General features: G+C 33.8%; 1 long non-coding RNA gene across 1 annotated transcript in view; it reads right to left on the bottom strand.

Moving 5' to 3' along the window:
* The window catches only part of LOC122226419, a 123633-nt gene that overhangs the window by 85333 nt on the left and 18076 nt on the right, over window positions 1-20224 (bottom strand). The window contains exon 3 of the long non-coding RNA XR_006205622.1: window positions 20147-20184. This is a non-coding gene — a long non-coding RNA (uncharacterized LOC122226419). The remainder of the gene's footprint in view (window positions 1-20146; window positions 20185-20224) is intronic.

The raw sequence follows: 20224 nt of genomic DNA, 5'->3' as shown, positions 1-20224 counted from the left end.
AATCATAGATAAGAAACAACCAGCAAATATTTGACAACTTATTATATGTATGGTATTTCTGGTAGGTATGAAGGGGGCTACAAATAACTGAGAACACTACTGATAGGAAGTTAATAATTAAACCTAACGATTAAACTGGAGTAGTAAACCACTAATGTCTTATGGAAGATGTGACTCATCGATCAGTTGTGCAGAGCTGTACATGTCTTTTTTATTTTTTTAAATCTAATTTGAAGTCCTATCCAAGTCGTCATCTACAATTCAAGCTCAGTCTTAGAACTTGGTTCCTTCTTTCACTCTACCAATGTTGTACAATTATTCTAGCATCTTGCATGGAGGAGGCCTCAATTAAAATTCACATGTCCTAAATGGTATTCACTGAAAACCTGTTATCCCAGTCTTGATGGTCCCTTTACTTCCAGAAACTCTACTGTTTTTGTACTATCTTTAAGGTCCATGTAAAAAACCTCAATATCTGATTCATTACAGCATAAGGTGGCTATTCTCTTCTTTGATATTTTTCACTTCTTCAAGGTGTTGCCTGCTAATACGACCCAAGGCCTCTGTTAAAAAGATCTAGTCTTTTTCTCTTCTACTCAATAACTTTTAATTCTTCTTCCCCAGATCCTCACTCTTTTCTTTCCTCATTTGTACCAGCCCTTCTGAGACTGACTAGTAAGAAAGATGGGAAAGGCTGATGATTTCAGCTGCCTTAACCCCAGCTTGCTGGATTTTTTGAGAAAAGAAAGTACAAACCACCTATCTTTCTGGAAAGAAGTAAATATAGTATTCTTTGGGTTATTCTGTTTATATACTTTGCCCCTACAATGAATAAAGTGCTAGATAAAATCACATGCTTGAATCACCCAATAAACATTGTAGAAGACATTATTAGTGGGGATTGTGGTGGCATGGCCCAAATCAGAGAAGGGACAACAGAGAGATGCATTTTGAAAATATATGTTTGAGATAAGGCTAATGATAGGAAAATAGCATGGCTGTACTATTTAAGTAAATGGTTTTGAGGCACCTGGGAAGCTCAGCTGGTTAAGCATCAAACTCTTGATTTCGATTCAGAACTCATGGGTTGTGGGATCAAGCCCTGTGTTGGGCTCAGTGCTGAAAGCACAGAACCTACTTGGTATTCTCTCTCTGCCTCTCTCTCTGCCCCTCCCCCACTTATGCACATGCACTCTCTCAAAATACATAGAATAAAATAAGATAAAATAAAATAAAATAAGTGATTTCATGTGCAATAAGTAAAAATAGTTAATAACAAGTGCATTTTGTTTTCCAATTATGTGCTAGGCATTTAAACATATAGGTTGGGGTTTTATAACTTGTGAAGAAATGACAATGAGAACTATCAAAGTTAAATAATGATAAATTGGCTATGACAGAATAACTGTTTTGGTAAGTACAAAAAGGAGATGAGAAGAGCTTCACATCTTTTAAATCCTCAGTATGTCACCATTATACTGTATGATATTGTAAGTACCCTGATTAGATATTTGATGTCATGTTACATATAGCATTAGTGACTGTTTGGGCTTTATTTATATCAACACTTAACTTAAATTCTAGTTAGTAGGCATTCCTGGGTGCCTCAGATGGTTAAGCATCCCTCTCTTGATTTTAACTCAGGTCTGTGAGATGGGAGATTTTAGCTGTGAGATTTCAGCTCACAGAATGTGAGATGGGGCCCACCATCGGTCTCCATGATGACAATGTGGAGCCTGCTTGAGATTCTCTCTCCCTCTCTCTCTGTCCCTCCCCTGCTCGCAAGTGCTTGCACTCTCTCTCTCTCTCAAAATAAATAAATAAACTTAAAAAAATAAATTCAGTTAGTTAACATATAGTGTAATATTGTTTTTAGGAGTAGAATTTATTGATTCAGCACTTACATAAAATATCCAGGGCTCATCACAGCAAGGGCCTTCCTTAATACCCATTACCCATTTAGCCCATTCCCACCTAACTCTCTCCATCAAGCCTCAGTTTGTTCTCTGTAGTTAAGAGTTTCTTACATTTTGCCTTCCTCTCTTTTCCCCTCTTTCCCTATGTTCATCTGTTTATTTCTTAAATTGCACATATGAATGAAGTCATGTGGTATTTGTCTTTCTCTGACTTGTTTCACTTAACATAATATGTTGTAGCTCCATCCAGGTCATTGCAAATGACAAAATTTCATTCTTTTTGGATGACTGAGTAATATTCCATTGTGTTTGTGTGTGTGTGTATCTCACAACTTTTTTTCTCCATTCATAAGTTGATGGATGTTTGTGCTCTTACCATAATTTGGTTATTGTTGATAATGATGCTATAAACAGCAGGGTGCATGTGCCACTTTGAATCAGCATTTTTGTATCCTTTGGGTATATAGTGCAATTGCTGGGCTGTAGGGTGGTTCGATTTTTAATTTTTTGAGGAACCTCCATACTGTCCTCCAGAGGGGCTGCACCAATTTGCATTCCCACCAAGAGTGCAAGAGTATTCCCCTTTGTCTGCATCCTTGCCAAAATCTGATGTTTCCTGAGTTTTTAATTTTAGCCATTCTGACAGGTGTGGGGTGGTATTTCATTGTTGTTTTGATTTGTATTTCCTTGATGATGATTGATGTTGAGCATCTTTTCATGTGTCTCTCAGCCATTTGGATCTCTTCTTTAGAAAAATTTCTATTCATGTCTTCTGCCCATTTCTTCACTGGATTATTTGTTCTTTTTGATATTGAGTTTGATAACTTCTTTGCAGATTTTGGGTACTAACCATAGACATATGACTAACATATGTCATTTGCAAATATATTCTCTCATTCTGTCAGTTGCCTTTTAGTTGTTTTTTTTTTTATTGTTTCCTTTGCTGTGCATAAGCAATAGTTCATTTTTGCTTTTGTTTCCTTTGCCTCAATAGACATGTTTAGGAAGAAGTTTCTCTGGCTAATGTCAAAGAGGTTGCTGCCTATGTTCTCCTCTAGGATTTTGATGGTTTCCTGTCTCACATGCAGGTCTTTCATCCATTGTGATTTTAGTTTTCTGTATAGTGTAAGAAAATGGTGTAGTTTCACTCTTTTGCATGTTGCTGTTCAGTTTTCTCAACACTATTTGTCGAAGATACCATCTTTTGTTCCACTGGATATTATCTCCTTCTTTGTCTAAGATTAGTTGGCCATATTGTTGTGGGTCCATTTCTGGGTTTTCTATTCTGTTCCATTGATCTATGTGTTTTTTGCCAGTACAATACTGTCTTGGTGACCTCAGCTCCACAATAATCTTAAAGTCTGTAATTGTGATGCATACAGTTCTGTTTTTCTTTTTCAAAGTTGCTTTGTATATTCAGGGTCTTTTGTGGTTCCATACATATTTTAGTATTATTTCTTCTAGCTCTGTGAAAATGCTGGTGGTATTTTGATAGGAATTTCATTAAATGTGTAAATTGTTTTGGGAAGTGTTAAAATTTGATGATATTTGTTCTTCCAATCCATGAGCATGGTATATCTTTACATTTCTTTGTGTCACCTTCAATTTCTTTCATAAGTATTCTATATTTTTCAGAGTATAGATATTTTACCTCTTTTGTTAGGTTTATTCCTAGGTATGTTATGTTTTTTAGTGCAATTATAAATGGGATAGATTACTTGATTTCTCTTTCTGCTGCTTCATTATTGGTGTATAGAAATGCAACAGATTTCTGGAGTGCCTGGGTGGCTCAGTTGATTAAATGTCTGACTCTTGATTTTGGCTCAGGTCATGGTCTCATGATTGTGAGATCAAGCCCTGTGATGAGCTCTTTGCTGAGCGTGGAGCCTGCCTGGGATTCTCTCTCTCTCTCTCTCTCTCTCTCTCTCTCTCTCTCTCTGCCCCTCCTCTGATTATGCTCTCTTTCCTTCTGTGTGTTTCCCTCTCTCAAAATAAATAAACATTAAAAAATCCTCCTTTCTAAAAAAAAAGCAAATGCAATAGATTTTTGTACACTGGTTTTGTATCCTGTTACTTTACTGAATTCATGTATCAGTTTTAGCAATTCTTTGGTAGAGTCAGGTTTTCTACATAAAGTATCATGTCATATGCAAATAGTGAAAGTTTGGTTGATTTTGTATTATGTTAATGCTGGCCTCATAGAAGGAGTTTGGAAGTTTTCTTTCCATTTCTATTTTTTGGAGAAGTTTGAAAAGAATAGGTATTAACTCTTCTTTATATGTTTGGTAGAATTCACCTGTGAAGCCATCTGGCCCTCAACTTTTGTTTGCTGGGAGATTTTTTATTACTGATTAAATTTCTTTGTTGGTTATGGGTTTGTTCAAATTTTCTATTTCCTCCTGTTTTAGTTTTGGTGGTTTATATGTTTCTAGAAATTTATCCATTCATTTCTTCCAGATTTCCCAATTTGTTGGCATGTATTTTTTCATAATATTCTTATATAATTGTTTGTATTTCTGTGGTGTTGATTGTGATCTCTCCTCGTTCATTTGTGATTTTATTTATTTGGGTCATTTCTCTTTTCTTTTTGGTTTGTTTGGCTAGGGTTTATCAATTTTATTAACTCTTTCAAAGAATCAGTTCCTAGTTTCATTAATTTCTTCTTTTTGTTTGTTTGTTTCTGTATAATCTGCTCTAACCTTTATTATTTCCCCCTTTCTGCTGGCTTTAGGCTTTATATGCTGTTTCTTTTCTAGCTCCTTTAGGTATAATGTTAGGTCATGTGTTTAAGACTTTTCTTGTTTCTTGAGGTAGCCTTGTATTGCTATATGCTTCCCTCTTATGACTGCTCTTGCTACATTCCAAAGGTTTTGGAGTGTCATTTTCGTTTTCATTTGCTTCCATGTATTTTTTCATTTCCTCTTTAATTTCCTAGTTAACCCATTCATTCTTTAGTATGATGTTCTTTAACCTCCATGCATTTGTGGTTTTTCCAATTTTTTTTCTTGCAATTGACCTCAAGTTTCATAGCATTCAGGTCTAAAAAATATGCATGTTATGATCTCAATCTTTTTGTATTTGTTGAGGCCTGATTTATGACCCACGATGTGATATATTCTGGAGAATGTTCTATGTGCATTCAGAAAAAAATGTGTATTCTGCTGCTTTCAAATGAAACGTTCTGAATATATCTGTTATGTCCACCTGGGCCAGTGTGTCATTTAATGCCATTGTTTCCTTATTCATTTTCTGCTTGGGTGATCTGTCCATTGCTTTAAGTGTGGTGTTAAAGTCCCCTAATTTTATTGTGCTGGTATCAATGAATTTCTTTATGTTTCTTATTAATTGATTTATATATTTGGGTTCTTCCATGTAGGGAACATAATATTAACAATTGTTCGAACTGTTTGTGGTTTTGACCCTTTATTGTCATATAGTGCCCTTCATCATCTCTTGTTACAGTCTTTGTTTTAAAATCTAGTTTGTCTGATATCAGTATGGCTACTCCAGCTTTCTTCTGATGTCCATTAGCATGGTAGATCCTTCTCCATCCCTTAACTTTCAATCTGTATGTATTTTCAGGTCTAAAGTGAGTCTTTTGTAGGCAGCATATAGATGGGTCTTGTTATTTTATCCATTCTAAAAGCCTATGCCTTTTGATTGGATCATTTAATCTATTTACATTCAGAGTGATTATTGAAAGATATGAATTTAGTGTCATTGTGTTACCTGTAAAGTCAGTGTTTCTGGAGATTTTCTCAGTTATTTTCTAGTCTTTGTTCCTTTTGGTATTTCTTTTCCACTTAAAGAGTCCTCCCTATATTTTCTTGCAGGGCTGGCTTGATGGGCATGAATTCCTTTAGTTTTTGTTTGTCTAAAAAACTCTTTATCTCTTCTTCTATTCTGAATGACAGAATTTCTGGATAAAGTATTCTAGGCTACATATTTTTTTTTCTCATTAAGCAAGTTGAATATATCATGCCACTCCCTTCTGGCCTGCCAGGTTTCTGTGGGTAGATCTGCTTCTGACCTTATTTGTCTTCCCTTGTAGATTAGGGATTTATCTTCCCTTGCTGCTTTCAGGAATTTTTCCTCATCTCTGTATTTTGCCAATTTTACTATGATGTGTCTAAGTGTTGGTCTCCTTTTGTTGATTTTTCTGGGAATTCTATGTGCCTCCTAGATTTGGATGTCTGTTTCCTTCTGCAGATTAGGGAAGTTTTCAGCTATAATTTGCTCGTTTATAACCTTCTGCTCCTTTACCCTCTCTTTTTCTTTTTGTATTCCTGTGATATGAATATTATTATGCTTTATGGAGTTACTGAATTCCCTAAATCAATATTCATGATACAATATTTTTCTTTCCCTCTTATTTTCAGCTTTATTATTTTCCTTAATTTTATCTTCTATATCAATTACTTGTTCTTCTACTTCTTCCATCCTTGTGTTCTTTGCCTCAAGTCTGTCTCAAATCTCAGTTACAGCATTTTTTTTTATATTTCATCTTGACTAGCTCTTAAGTCTTTTATCTCTGCAGTAAGGGACTCCCTGGTGTTTTCTCTGCTTTGTTCAAGCCCAGCTAGTATCCTTTATGCTGGTTGTTTTAAATTCTGGTTCACACATATTACTTACAGTTTCCATTAGATCCCTAGCCATGACCTCTTCTTGTGCTTTCTTTTGGGATGGATTCCTCCATCTTGGCATTTTGTCTAGGTCTCTGTCTTCTCTGTGTTAGGAAAGGCTGTTATGTTTCCTGCTCCTGAGAGTAATGACTATATTAAGAAGAGGTCATTTACTGTCCAGGGCCTGGCACTTCAGAAAGTATTTCTGGTGAATGTTGTGTGTACTCTGCTGTTGTGTTTTGGCTGCTCTTTCTCTCAGTTAGTCCTCTGCAGAGTTTCTCCTTGCCTGCAGTGGGGAGTGTTTGGACCTTGTCCATAGTGTGGTGAGTTTTAACTATGTGTGTTTTGGTCTGTTTGTTAAAAGAGGCTAGATCCTATCTCCCCTAGAGCTAAAGCTTTACAGCACTCTATGGTCAGTAAACTTGGTACATGTACGGGTGAGGATGAGGTTGTGCTGGTCTTCTAAGAGAAGGGCCCACTGCTGCTGTGGCTCTTAGCACACTTGCTCTAATAAAAAAAACATCTGCAGAGTACAGTGGAGTTGGACTTGGTGTAAGTGACTCATTCCTCCACTGTGGGCACTGTGCTGCTCACTGAAGTCTGTGCTGATGGGTGGGGGGGAGATAATAACGTCAGCCACCTGTCTTATCTGTGGAGAGAGAAGTTTGCACCCAGTGTTGTTCGGGAAGCCCTCAGAAAAGAGCAGACAATCTCCGCTTGTGTGTCATGGGCATCCCTCAGACCTCTGACTTCACCCTGTCGGTGTCTGAACCATATGCCCACACTGTGGCACAGTGCTCCTGTGTTCTATCTCAGGCCTGCTGGCTGGGTTTCAAATCTCCCAAATTTTAGCGACCCAGCTTGGTGTGGACCTGCCCTGATCCTCTGAGGGTGGGTCTTGCCACTCTGTGGCTAGTGCCAATTTGAGTGACTGTTCTGAATAAGAATATTGTATAGCAAACAAATAAAGATAATCATAGATAAGGGGGGAAATGATGTAACTTTGAAAAATATGAATAGTTACTCCTGTAAATCCTGTATGTTTGGGCAATCTTAATGGATATGATTTGTATTACATATTACTTTGATAAGAGGCTATAAAAGTTGCATTATCTAAGTGAGAAAATACATTTTTTAATTTACATTATATAATGGCAAAAATGTTGCCATTACATGCGATCTGAGCTGAGATGCTGGCCTGTAAGTTGATACATAATACATGTCAAGTTCATGTACACAAAGGAAGCTATAAAGAGTTTTCTAATAGGGAAAAAACAAAAGCCAACACAAATCAAAAAAACAACCATAACAAGACAAATCTGTTTGCCATACTTATTACTGTATTAAATGTGATACTAAATTCTTCTTTTTATTTATTTTCTAGTAATCGCACACATCTTTATTAGCTGACCAAGAAGTATTTATCAGTTATTTAAAATGTAATTATCACTGCACTGCACATATTTTATCTAAGAACTCTTATTCAGTATGGAAAAAATTTTAATTATATATCTTGGAAGATTATACCGTTTTATAGATCATGTGTATTAGATTATCCATTAGAGTGTTTACCAATACAGGCTTTGAAGTCCAAGTACTTGGCCTTTCACTATTGTGAAATCTTGGATAAGAATTTCATCTCTTTAACCCTCTGTTTCTTTAACTCTAAGTGTTGGAAATAATAATACATGACTCAGTATTATGTAGATTAAAAAAGATAAGTTAATCATAGTGCTGACCATAGAATATAAACTATAGCTATAGTCTAAATATGATGAGAGGGTGACAAGTATATAATATGAATTAGTGGTATGAGAGAAAATTGTTGTAGTATTCTAAGTCCTCAGGTATCTTCAAGTGGGCTTACTCTGGTTCTTCATATTGAACCCAGAGTGTTACTCTCTTGGCTTTAGATTATCTTTAGTAAAATACATTACTGTGGGTAACCAATTAAACTCTTATTTGTCTCAGTTTGTCAAATACATTTCAACTTGAAAGTTAGCTTAAACTAACCAATCTCACTTAGCGTTAATATTAACACTAACAAATCAAGAAAGTATGATGCAAAAATGTGATTGGTGTTGTACATTTATAAGTTTGATTCTGCAAGGATTTTCCCTTGGATAAATTGGAGCAATGGTCCCAACCCAGGTTGTACATAGAATAATCTGGACTTTAAACAATTACCAGTGCCTGATCCTTACTTCAACAATTATAATTTAACTAGTCTAGAATAAAGCTTGGAGCTCAGAATTGTCTAAAATATTTTCAGATGAGTATAATAATAATGAAGTTTTAAAAACTGAATTTGAATACACTGTTACTAGGCAAATGGTGGTGCTAGATGCTTGTATAATAAAGTACAACACACTTTCAATTATAATTTTGTGGGGGCGCCTGGGTGGCTCAGTTGGTTAAGTGTCCGTCTTCGGCTCAGGTCATGATCTCACGGTTTGTGAGTTCGAGCCCCGCGTCGGGCTCTGTGCTGATAGCTCAGAGCCTAGAGCCTGCTTCAGATTCTGTGTCTCCCCCTCTCTCTGCCCCTCCCCCTCTCATGCTCTGTTTCTCTCTGTCTCAGAAATAAACGTGTAAAAAAAAGTTAAAAAAATATATAATTTTGTGTAAGAACTAAGCTTAAAATATTATTATTTTAAAAACATTTAAACAAAATATATCTCATATTTTTAATCATAGATTTGTTTCTTCAAATGTTTTAAATCTATAAATAATGTATGCATACACCATTGACAAAATTTTAAATTTACAGTTTTTCAAAGAAGAATTTGTTCTTTATGTGTTAACTTCAGACCATTGCTCAGGCACTTAGTGGAAGGGCTAAAATGATATTAATGTTTTTTGTCAAATTTATAGCAAAACTGGCAATGAATTCCTGACACAAATATTTGAGGTACTGAGATTTCTTGATTGCACTAGTTGATCAGGCTAAGATTAAAGGGATATAGAAAGATGGAAATTAAAAAAGAAGCACAAGTGGGGAAGAATGCAAACCAAGTCATATCTAGCACTTCAAACAACCAGTCGTAAAGCAAATAAATGAAATTTTTGATGGAAACTTTAAGGAAGTTGAAAAGAGAAATCATATGGGTACTAAAAAACTGGAGTTGAAGGAGAGTTAAGATAATAATGACATATTTTACCTCTGATCTGCCTACTTCTGAAGTCAATAATTTGGGTCTATATAACAGAAAATATTATGACAAAAAATAGACATTTAAAGATAAAATATAGTTTATAATTCTTTAGATTTAATCAAATTTTAATAATCTAAATGATCTGCTCCGAAGTGTCACATATCACATCTTACATTTTGCAATCCATTGTTTTCTTTGCATTTCTTCTCACCAGTCTTGGAAGTATACCACCTGTCTTTATGTAGAAGGCTTATACCAGAGTCTCAGGTATTTTTCCAAGCTGTATAAGTTTCTTTATTCATCTGAAGCTTTAAATGTTTGCTGTGTGTGAAAATAGGAGAGTTCAGAGTTTTGGTTTATAAATTATTAACTATGTAAACCTGAGCTGGTCAGTTAGATTCTCTGAGCCTGGGCTGTAAAGAAGAGGTATGTCTCTCATACCTCACCAATGTTTAGATATCAGGACCTGTTGGAAATAAAAGTGCTGATTTTGTCTTCAAAGCATTTGAAGTTATTACTACATTGAAATAAATTAGAGTTTTAACAAAGTCCAGAACAAACTCAGTCATAGATTGTATTGACTGAGCACCCATACTAGCAGCCTGAGACTAAAATGAGCTTGTTTATTTGTGGAGATAAATATTGTTTATTTTAGATTCTGCTGTTATTTTTCACAGAGTACATGACATGCAATCAGTGATTACCAGACACATTAAAATCAAGAAACAATAGCTCATTGTCAAGGGAGGAAATAATCAATAAAATTAATGTCAGAGAGGATTAGATGTTGACATCATCAAACAGGGACTTTAACTAAAGTGAATATGATAAAGTATGAAGAGGAAAGTTTCATGAAGAAATGGGAAATTTTACAAGTCTTGAAAGTGTAATAAAATTCTAGAAATGTAAAATATGATTTCAGAAAAAAAAAGATTCATGAAAGCGGGCTAAAAACAAACTAGATGCATCAGAGGAAAGTATCAGTGAACTTGAACACAGTTCAGTAGAAAGAATCCAAACTGAAATTCAAAGAGAAAAAAACCCTAAAAAATAGTAGATAAAAATAATGCATTCAAGATTTGTGTGATAATACCAAAATGTCTAAGAATGTAATTAGAGGCTCAAAAGACAGAGGGAAAGAATAAAAGTTGAAGAAATAATGGCAAAAATATTCCCAGAATGAAAGAGAACAGCAACCTACAGAATAAAGGACCTCAGCAAAACCAAAGCACAATAAATAGAACAGATAAACAAACCCACAAGTAACCACACTCAAGCATTTTATAGTCAAACTACCAAAAATTTAAAGAAAAAGAGAAAATTATAAGAGCAGCCAATGGCTATAAAATGCATAATAGATACAGGAATGATGCTATTAATAATGGCTAACTTCTCACTAGAAGTAATGGAAGGCAGCAGACAATGGAATGACATTTTTTAAATGCTGATGTAGAGGAGAAGCTGTCAATCTAGAAATTTATATTCAGAAATGTTCTTAGAAATGAAGATAATATAAAGTTATTCTGAGAGAGACTAGAGCTAAGATAATACATTTTCAGAATGGAATACTGTAGCTAAGAAAATTCATGCCTAGCAGACTGAACTATAAGAAATGCTAAAAACAAAACAAAACAAAACAAAAAATCACTTTCTTTAGGTTGAAGGGAAATGTTATCAAATCAATTGAACATAAGATCTTCAGAGGAAAAAACCCCAGGAATGGTGTATATTTGGTAGATAGTTAAATCGTGTGTGTGTGTATGTGTGTGTTTCTGTGTGTGTGTGTTTATCTTCAAATGACTCTTGACTAATTAAAGCAGGAATAATAAATAATAGTTAATAATATAAAAAAGACAATATATTGGATTGCTTATTTCCAAATAGAAAATCACATTATATAAACAAATCCTTAAAGAGCAGAGGTGAGAAAATGGAGTTAGACTATACACAGTCTCTTATACTGGTTTGAAATAGTATGATAGTAATGAACTATGATCAAGTAAAAGTGAATATTGTAATATTTAGAACAATGCTTTTCAATTGGGTGCTGTTTATCCCCCAGACGGATATTTGACAATGCTTAGAGACATTTCTGGTTATCAGGATGGAATAATATTGGCATTTACAAGGTGTATTTATAAACATCCTGTAGTGCATAAAACAGCCTCCTCACAACAAAAAATAACCCAGTCCAAAATTTCAATAGTGCTGAAGTTGAGAAATCCTGTTCTAGAATAACTACGGAAAACATCATTAGCAGAGATAAAATTCAAATTAAATAACTATCAACATATCCAAAGAAAAATGGCAGTTAAGGAGGAAAAGATGGACAATAAACAAATTGGAAAATTGGAAAAAAGAGCAAATTAGGGGACTCGATTCTAATTATATCAGTAAATCTATAAAATGTAAAGGGAGTAAATATTCCACTTAAAAGGCAGAATCTTTCAGTCTGGCTAAAAAATCAAGACCTAAGCTTATGTGCTTTACAAGAAACTGTCATAAGACACAGATAAGTTAAAAGTAAAATGGTGAAAAAGGATTTACTATGCAAACAGCATATAAAGCTGTTAGATTTATAGTAATATCAGACAAAATATTAACTAGAGACAAAAAATGACATTTTTTAATGGTAAAAGAAAAACAATAAACAAAATATTCTTAATTCTCATTGTAAATAAAAACAAAGTTTAAAATACCTGAAACAACAATTATAAGAAATTAAAAAATGGAGTTGTCCTCAGCTATAATTAGAAATTTATAATGTATATTTCCCATATATTAATAAAATAAGTAAATCAAAATTTAGAAAATAGAGAATGTATAAACAACACCATTGACCAACTTGATATAGTTGATATTTATGAAATATTTTCCTCAAAAGCTGTAGAAAACACACTTTCTTCTCAAATACACATAGAACATTCATCAGGATAGATTATATGCTGGCCAATAAAGCAGGTATTAATAAATACCTTTAGAAAATAAAATCACACATAGTATTCTAACTATAACATTATTAGATTAGAAATCAATATTAACAGGATACCTAAATATCCTCAGATATTTGAACAAACATACACTTCTAAATTACCCAAAGTTCAAAAAATTTTAGAAGAGAAACTTGTAATTATTGTGAGCTGAATGGTAATAACTGAAACATAACATTAAAATATGTGCGATGCAATGAAAGCAATAGTTAGAAGATATTATAAACTTTAAACATTTGTATTAGAATAGAGTACAAATATAAAAATTATGACCTCAGCTGTTAGTTCAAGAAGCTAGAAAAAGAAGAGCAAATCAAAGCCTAAGTAAATAAAGGAAAGGAAATTATTTAAAGAGTACAAATAAAGAAAATAGAAAATCGACACGAGAGGAAATCAACAATACTAAAAGTTAGTTATTTGAAAAGATTGATAAGGTGCTAAATCTTAAAAGATGATTAAGAAAAACATTGGGAAAGCACAAGTTATTACCAATATCAGTAATCTGAAAGAGAACATACAAAGAAATCCTATAGAAATTTCAAGATGATACAGGAATATTGCAGAAAACTTTATACCAACATGTTTGACAATATATATATATGTACAAAACCATCAAGACATACATTACTAATACTGACATGGAAGAAACACCAAAACCCAAAGAGCCTCCTAGTTATTAAACTAACAGAGTTTACAATCATAACCTTTTTCACAAAGAGATATCCAGGTCCAGATGGCTTCATCAATGAATTGTGCCAAACATTTAACAAAGATGTAATATCAGTGTTTCAAAATTCTTTAAGAAAATAGAGGAGTGAAGAATTCCCAATTTACTTTATGGATTAATATTTACGTACCACCCAAACCTGAAAAAATGCAACAGAAAGGAATTATAGGTTAAAATTCTGCATAAACACAGATGTAAATATTCTCAACAAAATATTAGCAAATTGAGTTCAGCAATACACAAAAAAAGATAAATCATCATGACCAAGTCAGGTGTGTCACAGGAATGCAAGTTTGACTCAAAAGTTGAAGTCAAAACAATGTAAAACACCATGTTAACAGAATAAAGATGAAAGACCATGCATTTCATTATGCTGCAAAAGCATTTAACAAAATTTGATGTGTCTCTTCCCTTTGAAAACCTCTCATCATACTGGGATGTAAAGAAAACTTCTTCAAGATATTAAAGCTCATTAAAACAGAGTCAAACAAATCCAGAGCTAATGTACATGCATAGCCTAATGGAGGAACACTGAGAATTTGTCTTATAAGATAAAGCATTTGCTAAGTATCTGTGCTTTCACCAATTTCACTCAACATTATTCTAAACATTCTAGAAGTATAATAAGGCAAGGGAAAAAGACAATCAATTTGGGAAGAAAAAATTTAAAACTAATTTTTCAGATACCATAATTGTTTACATGCTGAACCCTGTGATATTTTGGAACAAAACTCAGAACTACTAGTTGAATGTATCAAGATGCAGATTCAATATAATATAAAAGTTGATTGTATTTCTTTATGTTAGTAATGAACAATTGGAAAACAAAATTTTTTTAACATTTTAACATTTGTTGTTATATAATAACACCAAAATTTTTTTAACATTTTAACAGTTGGTGTTATATAATAACACCAAAAAATAACATCTTAGAAAAAAATAAAATATCATCAAAACTTCTAAATTTAAACTATAAAGTCTTTTTGAGAAAAATTGAAGACCTGTATAAATAGAGATATTTATCATGTTTATGGATTGGAAAAAGTAATATTCCCTCAAAATAGATCTATAAAACTTTCTGCAGATATTTAAAAAATAATTGACAACCTGTTTTTAAAATTTACTTGTAAATTTATAGGATATAGAATACCAAAGCAATTTTGAAATAAAATGAAGTTGGAGATACTATATTATATGATTTTAGGACTAAATCATAAAGCTGCAGTAGTGATACAGAAACTGTTTTGAAGATTACTCATCTTTGAATATTTGAATGACTGACAGGTCACCAAAGAGTATATAGCATATAAAGGCAAAGTATGTGATAGAGTAAGAAATAGAGGATGCAGGCAAGCATTGGGCTTGAGAGACTTCTAGATATAGATCCCCCAACTTCTTACACAAAGGTACACTTGGTCTCAGTATTGTGATAAGTGAAATAAGTCAGTCAGAGAAGGGTAAATACCATATGATTTCACTCATGTGGAATTTAAGAAACAAAACAGGTGAACATAGTGGAGGGGATAAAAAGAGTAGGAGGCAAAGTGTATGAGACAACTACGATGAACAAACTCAGGGTTGATGGAGGGGAGGTGGGTGGGGGATGGGCTACATGGTGAGCGGTATTAAGGAGGACATTTGTGATTAACACTGGGTATTATATGTATAAGTGATGGACCACTAAATCTACTCCTGAAACCAATATTACACTATATGTTAACTAACTAGAATTTAAATAAAAACTTGCAACAAGAAAAGAATAAACCATCAAGATTTTTGTGATCATCTTGGCTTCAGGAGAGCCCAAGGTAGAAATTTTCAGTGAGGTCTTTTATATGTTCTGGTCACGTAACTATGCTGTGTTTGCCAGTTGAAAGCCATTGGATGGATGTCACAAAAGGAATTTAAGATTAAACAGTACATCACCATCATTGGTGAGTTGCTTAACACACAGACTATATCTGGTTACTGCTCTGAACCATTTGACAAAACAGTCGAAACCAGCTACCCATGTTTCCCTGAAGAAAAGCAGAGTTCCAGTCAGGCAATAAAATAACTTTATCCTATTTAGTGAGGTATTAGCTTAAGGATAGACAAATACGCCAGTAGAATACACTAGAGAGTCAAGAAATAAACCCTCACATATATGGCCAACTGATTTTCAACAAGGAGCCAAGCAAATACAATGGCATAAGGAAAGTCTTTTAGTTGAAATATTATATGTCCACAGGAAATTGCAAAGATAGTACAGAGACGACTTAGTTCTACTTCTTCCTGCTTCTCCTGGTCTCTTCCATTGGTTACCTTTAGAATACTTATAGTACAGTATGAAAATCGCGAGTTTGACACTGGCATGAAGTATGTGTGTAGTTCTATGTCATTTTACCACGTGTACATTTTTAGAATCACCACTGTGGATACAAATATCCCATTTCCAGAAAGATCTCAGTGTTACTTATTTATAGGCACTCTTTCCTCTCTACCATCTCTCATCCCTGGTAACTACAAATCTGTTCATCAGCTCTATCAATTGTGTCATTTGGAAAATGTTATGTAAATTATATAGTATATGACCTTTTGGTATTGACTTTTTTCACTCAGCATAATCCCCTTGAGGTCTACTCAAGCTGTTACGTGTTGTTGGGTTTTTTTTTTTTTTGCTTTTATTTTTTGAGGGAGTAGTATTTATTGCTGAATATTACTTCAAGGTACACCTGAACCACAGATTGTTTTTGTTTTGTCTTGTTTCATTTTAACCATTCATCTGTTGAAGGATGTTTTGGTTGTTTCTAGTTTTTTGCCATTGCAAATAAAGCTGCCTTGAACAAACATGGACATGGTTTCTATGAGGGTAAGTTTTTATTTTTCTGAAGCAGATGCCTAGGAGGTGATTGCTGGATGATATGATAAATATGTGTTTATTTTTTTTAAGAAACTGCCATACGGTTTTCAAGATTGACTATACCATCCTACATTTCCACAAACAATGTATGAAAGACCTTGTTTCTCCACATCCTCACCATAACTTGGTATGTCATTTTTTAAAAACATTTAGCCATCCTCATAAGTATGTAGTGATAACTTACTGTGATCGTAATTTGTGTTTCTGTAGTGGCTAGTGACGTCAAGCATCATTTCGTGAGCTTATTTGCCACCTTATAACCTCTTTGGTAAAATATCTCCTCATGTCTTTTGCCTATCTACTAATTGGATTGTTTATTACTATTAAGTTTTAAGACTGTTTGATACTCCAGGCTGAGGTTTTTGTCAGCTATATGATTTGCAAACATTTTCTCCCTGTTAACCATGTTGCTAGAATAATTGGATTTTCATCTGGAAAACGAAATAAAACTGATCTCTTTATCATTCAACACATAAACATAACTTGAAACATTGACCAAACTGTAAACACAGAATTATGAAACTTCCAGAAGAGAATCTAAAACAACACTTTTCTCCTCTGGGGTAAGAAAATGCTTCTTGAACAAGTACACTAGAATCACTAACAATAATAAATACATAAGTTGGACATCAATAAAATGGAAAATTTCTGTTTATCAAGAAACATAATTAAGAAAATGAATATATAAGCCACAACAGGGAAAAATTATTTGCAATACATATGTGCAATGAAGAACTTTTATCAAGAATATACCAAGAGCTCTTACCAATTAGCAATTAAAAGATGAGCTTCCAGTTTTATTTTTTTTTAATTTTTTTTAACGTTTATTTATTTTGAGACAGAGAGAGACAGAGCATGAACAGGGGAGGGGCAGAGAGAGAGGGAGACACAGAACCGGAAGCAGGCTCCAGGCTCTGAGCCATCAGTCCAGAGCCCGACGCGGGGCTCGAACTCACGGAACGTGACCTGAGCTGAAGTCGGTCACTTAACCGACTGAGCCACCCTGGCGCCGCGAGCTTCCAGTTTTTAAAAATGGGCCAAAACTGTACCAATTAAAGTGTTTTCTTTACAAAAACACTTAGCTTGTTTAAAAAGAGAAGATACATGGTCAATAATCACAGAAAGATCCTCCAGGGAAATATAAATTCAAATTACAATGAGCTATCATTTCACACTGACTAGAATGGCTAATATAAAAAAAACCCAAAGCATTAAATATTTGTGGGCGTAGGGAGCAGCTGCCCTCTCAGACATTGCTAGTGGAACTTTAAAATGGTTTAATCACTTTGGAAAACTGTATTGCGATTTTTAAATGAAATGAAACATGTGTTTTACAGTATGAGCAAGTAATTCCTGTCCTAGATATTTAGCTAAGGGAATTGAAAATATAAATCCACAAAAGAATTTGCACAATAGTTTTCATGGAAGTCACATTCGTGATAGTCAAAAATATTGGGTAATATGGATCATCAGTAGTGGTATGCATAAAAACAAAATGCTGTGTGTTCATACAATGGAATACTAATAAGAAACAAAAAAGATTGAACTATTGACATGCAACATGGCCAAATATCGAACTTATTAACTCAAGGAATCCAGATACCATGTGTACTGTATGATTCCATTGATATATAAAGTCTTAGCAACAGAAAAAACTAAAGTGAGAGATATCACAATGTTCTGAGAAGAAGCACTTGTGGTTGGAAAGAGACATGAAACTTAAGGGTATGATGGAAATAAGTGATCTATACCTTATTTTGCCTCATGGTTACACACATGGATACAACTGCTCAAATTGATTTGGCTGAGTATTTAAACTCTGTCTGTTTTGTAGTATATTAATTATGATACCTTAATTTTAAAACGGTTAGGTGAAAAACAGGTAAAGAAAAAACAAACAACTCAAAATAGAAGGAATGCAAATGGCTACTAAGCATATGAAAATATGTTCCACCTTCACTAGCAATCAAGTATTCTCAAAGCAACATTATGAAATAATTTTTCATCTCTCAGAGTAATAATAATAAAGAATGAATGATAATTTGTAGTTTTAGCAACTGCATGTGAAATGAGGCACTCATTTATCTCCAGTGAGAATGTCAATTGGTATACACTCTGCAGAGAAATTTGTTTTTAAAACTTTATGGCATTTCCACCCTCTGAACTAATATTTCCAATTTTTAATTTTTTAATGTTTATTTTTTAAATTTATTTTGAGGGAGAGAGAAGAGGTGGGGGGGGGGGGTGAGTAGAGAGAGAGAGAGAATCCCAAGCAGGCTCAACACTATCAGCACAGAACCCAATGAGGGGCTCAAACTCATGAACTGTGAGATCATGACCTGAGCTGAAATCAAGAGTTGGACACTTAACCAGCTGAGCCACCCAGGCATGCCCCAATATTTCCAATTTTTAAAAATATGCATATAAAAACGCTACTTGGTTTATAGCTTTTTCATCTGTAAAAATAACAATAATAGAACTTTCTGTATTTTAAAACTTTTTTTGTAAGAAAATAATACTATTTAGCATAGAATTGATGCCCATTATGTTGTGGGGGAAATGGGAGAGGGGTAGGAGATTAAATAATAGAAGGATTGTCACATGGACCTAAAATGTAAATGTGCCATGAGCAGAGGAATATAATTAACTCAAGTTTCGCACCTGAGCCTAAAAGAAACAACAGGTGTATAAGACAATGGGTATGAGAGATCTTTGAAATGTCAAGTAGTTTAGTTAGTAAAGTACCACTTAAAATATAAACTTATTATCACTGCCAATTTTATTCTTCACCGTAGGTCTATTACCTACTGCTTCACACTAAACTCACACTGATCCTTCAAAATTTAAGGTAATGCTGAGGAGACACTGGAATAAATGAAGTGATGACTCCAAATCCCTCAGAATGAACAGATTAGGACTTCAAAATTTTCAGCCTAGGCTGCGTAAAGTAATTACCTATATGTGTGTGTGTGTGTGTGCATGTGTGTATACATATATACACATATATATGCATAAATAAATATATACATATATAATAAACAAATAGAAGGAATGCAAATATATATATAAAATAAACAAACCGTTCTCTCTTCCAATCCTAGACTAATTAAAACAGAATCTCCAGGTGCTGGAGCCCAGACATTGATAGGTTTTAAAATCTCCTTAGGTGATTCAAAGGTGCCTTTGTGAAGAATCTGGGTTAGATAGAGTTGTATGATTAAAGATTTTACTCTGCTGCAGAGGGTATGAAGACTGTTCTTATTTGAGTTCCTCTTAGAAATATAATGTAATTTGCAAATATTACATGGTCAGAGGTCAGCTATTATACCTTCTACATTCTTTTGCAGGTAGCATTATAGTTTTAGGCTAAAAGTTTTCTCCATTGACTTGTTTTTATCACAGTTGGTTTGTTAACTGGATACAGGGTCTGAATTCCTTCGCTGTGAAAAATATAATTCTGTTATCAGCAAAACCACATTCTGCCCTAGGTGGTTTCTCCAATGGCTTTAATCTCCCTTTTCAAATCCATGAAGTAAAGAGCCTTCCAAACTAAAGAATGAGTCGTCATTTGGGCTAAAAGAGACTTTTAGTTTAGATTTCAGATATTCTAACCCACTGTAAAAGTTTGATAAAAAATGAATCCAAGCTTTTAATTAATTGTGTACATAAAGCTGAACAATTCTATTGGGAGACATTCCTAATAATCCATGCACATAATAGGGTGGGAATTGTTTATAAATATAAATGAATTGAAAGGTTTATAACCCTGGAACAAGATGATGAAAAATCAAACCGTGGTTGGCAAGCTCACAATTAAATTCTCAGTAAAGGACTTACTTGATAATTCTGTTTAATCTTTGTTTTCCAATATGTTCCTGGAAACAAAGAGAAAAGAAAAATCTCAGCCAGAGTAGG

The sequence above is a fragment of the Panthera leo genome, chromosome C1 (genome assembly GCF_018350215.1).
Source record: "Panthera leo isolate Ple1 chromosome C1, P.leo_Ple1_pat1.1, whole genome shotgun sequence".
NCBI classification, from domain to species: domain Eukaryota; kingdom Metazoa; phylum Chordata; class Mammalia; order Carnivora; family Felidae; genus Panthera; species Panthera leo.
Note: the sequence above shows the minus strand (reverse complement) of the source record. Positions and strands in the feature narration are given on the sequence as shown.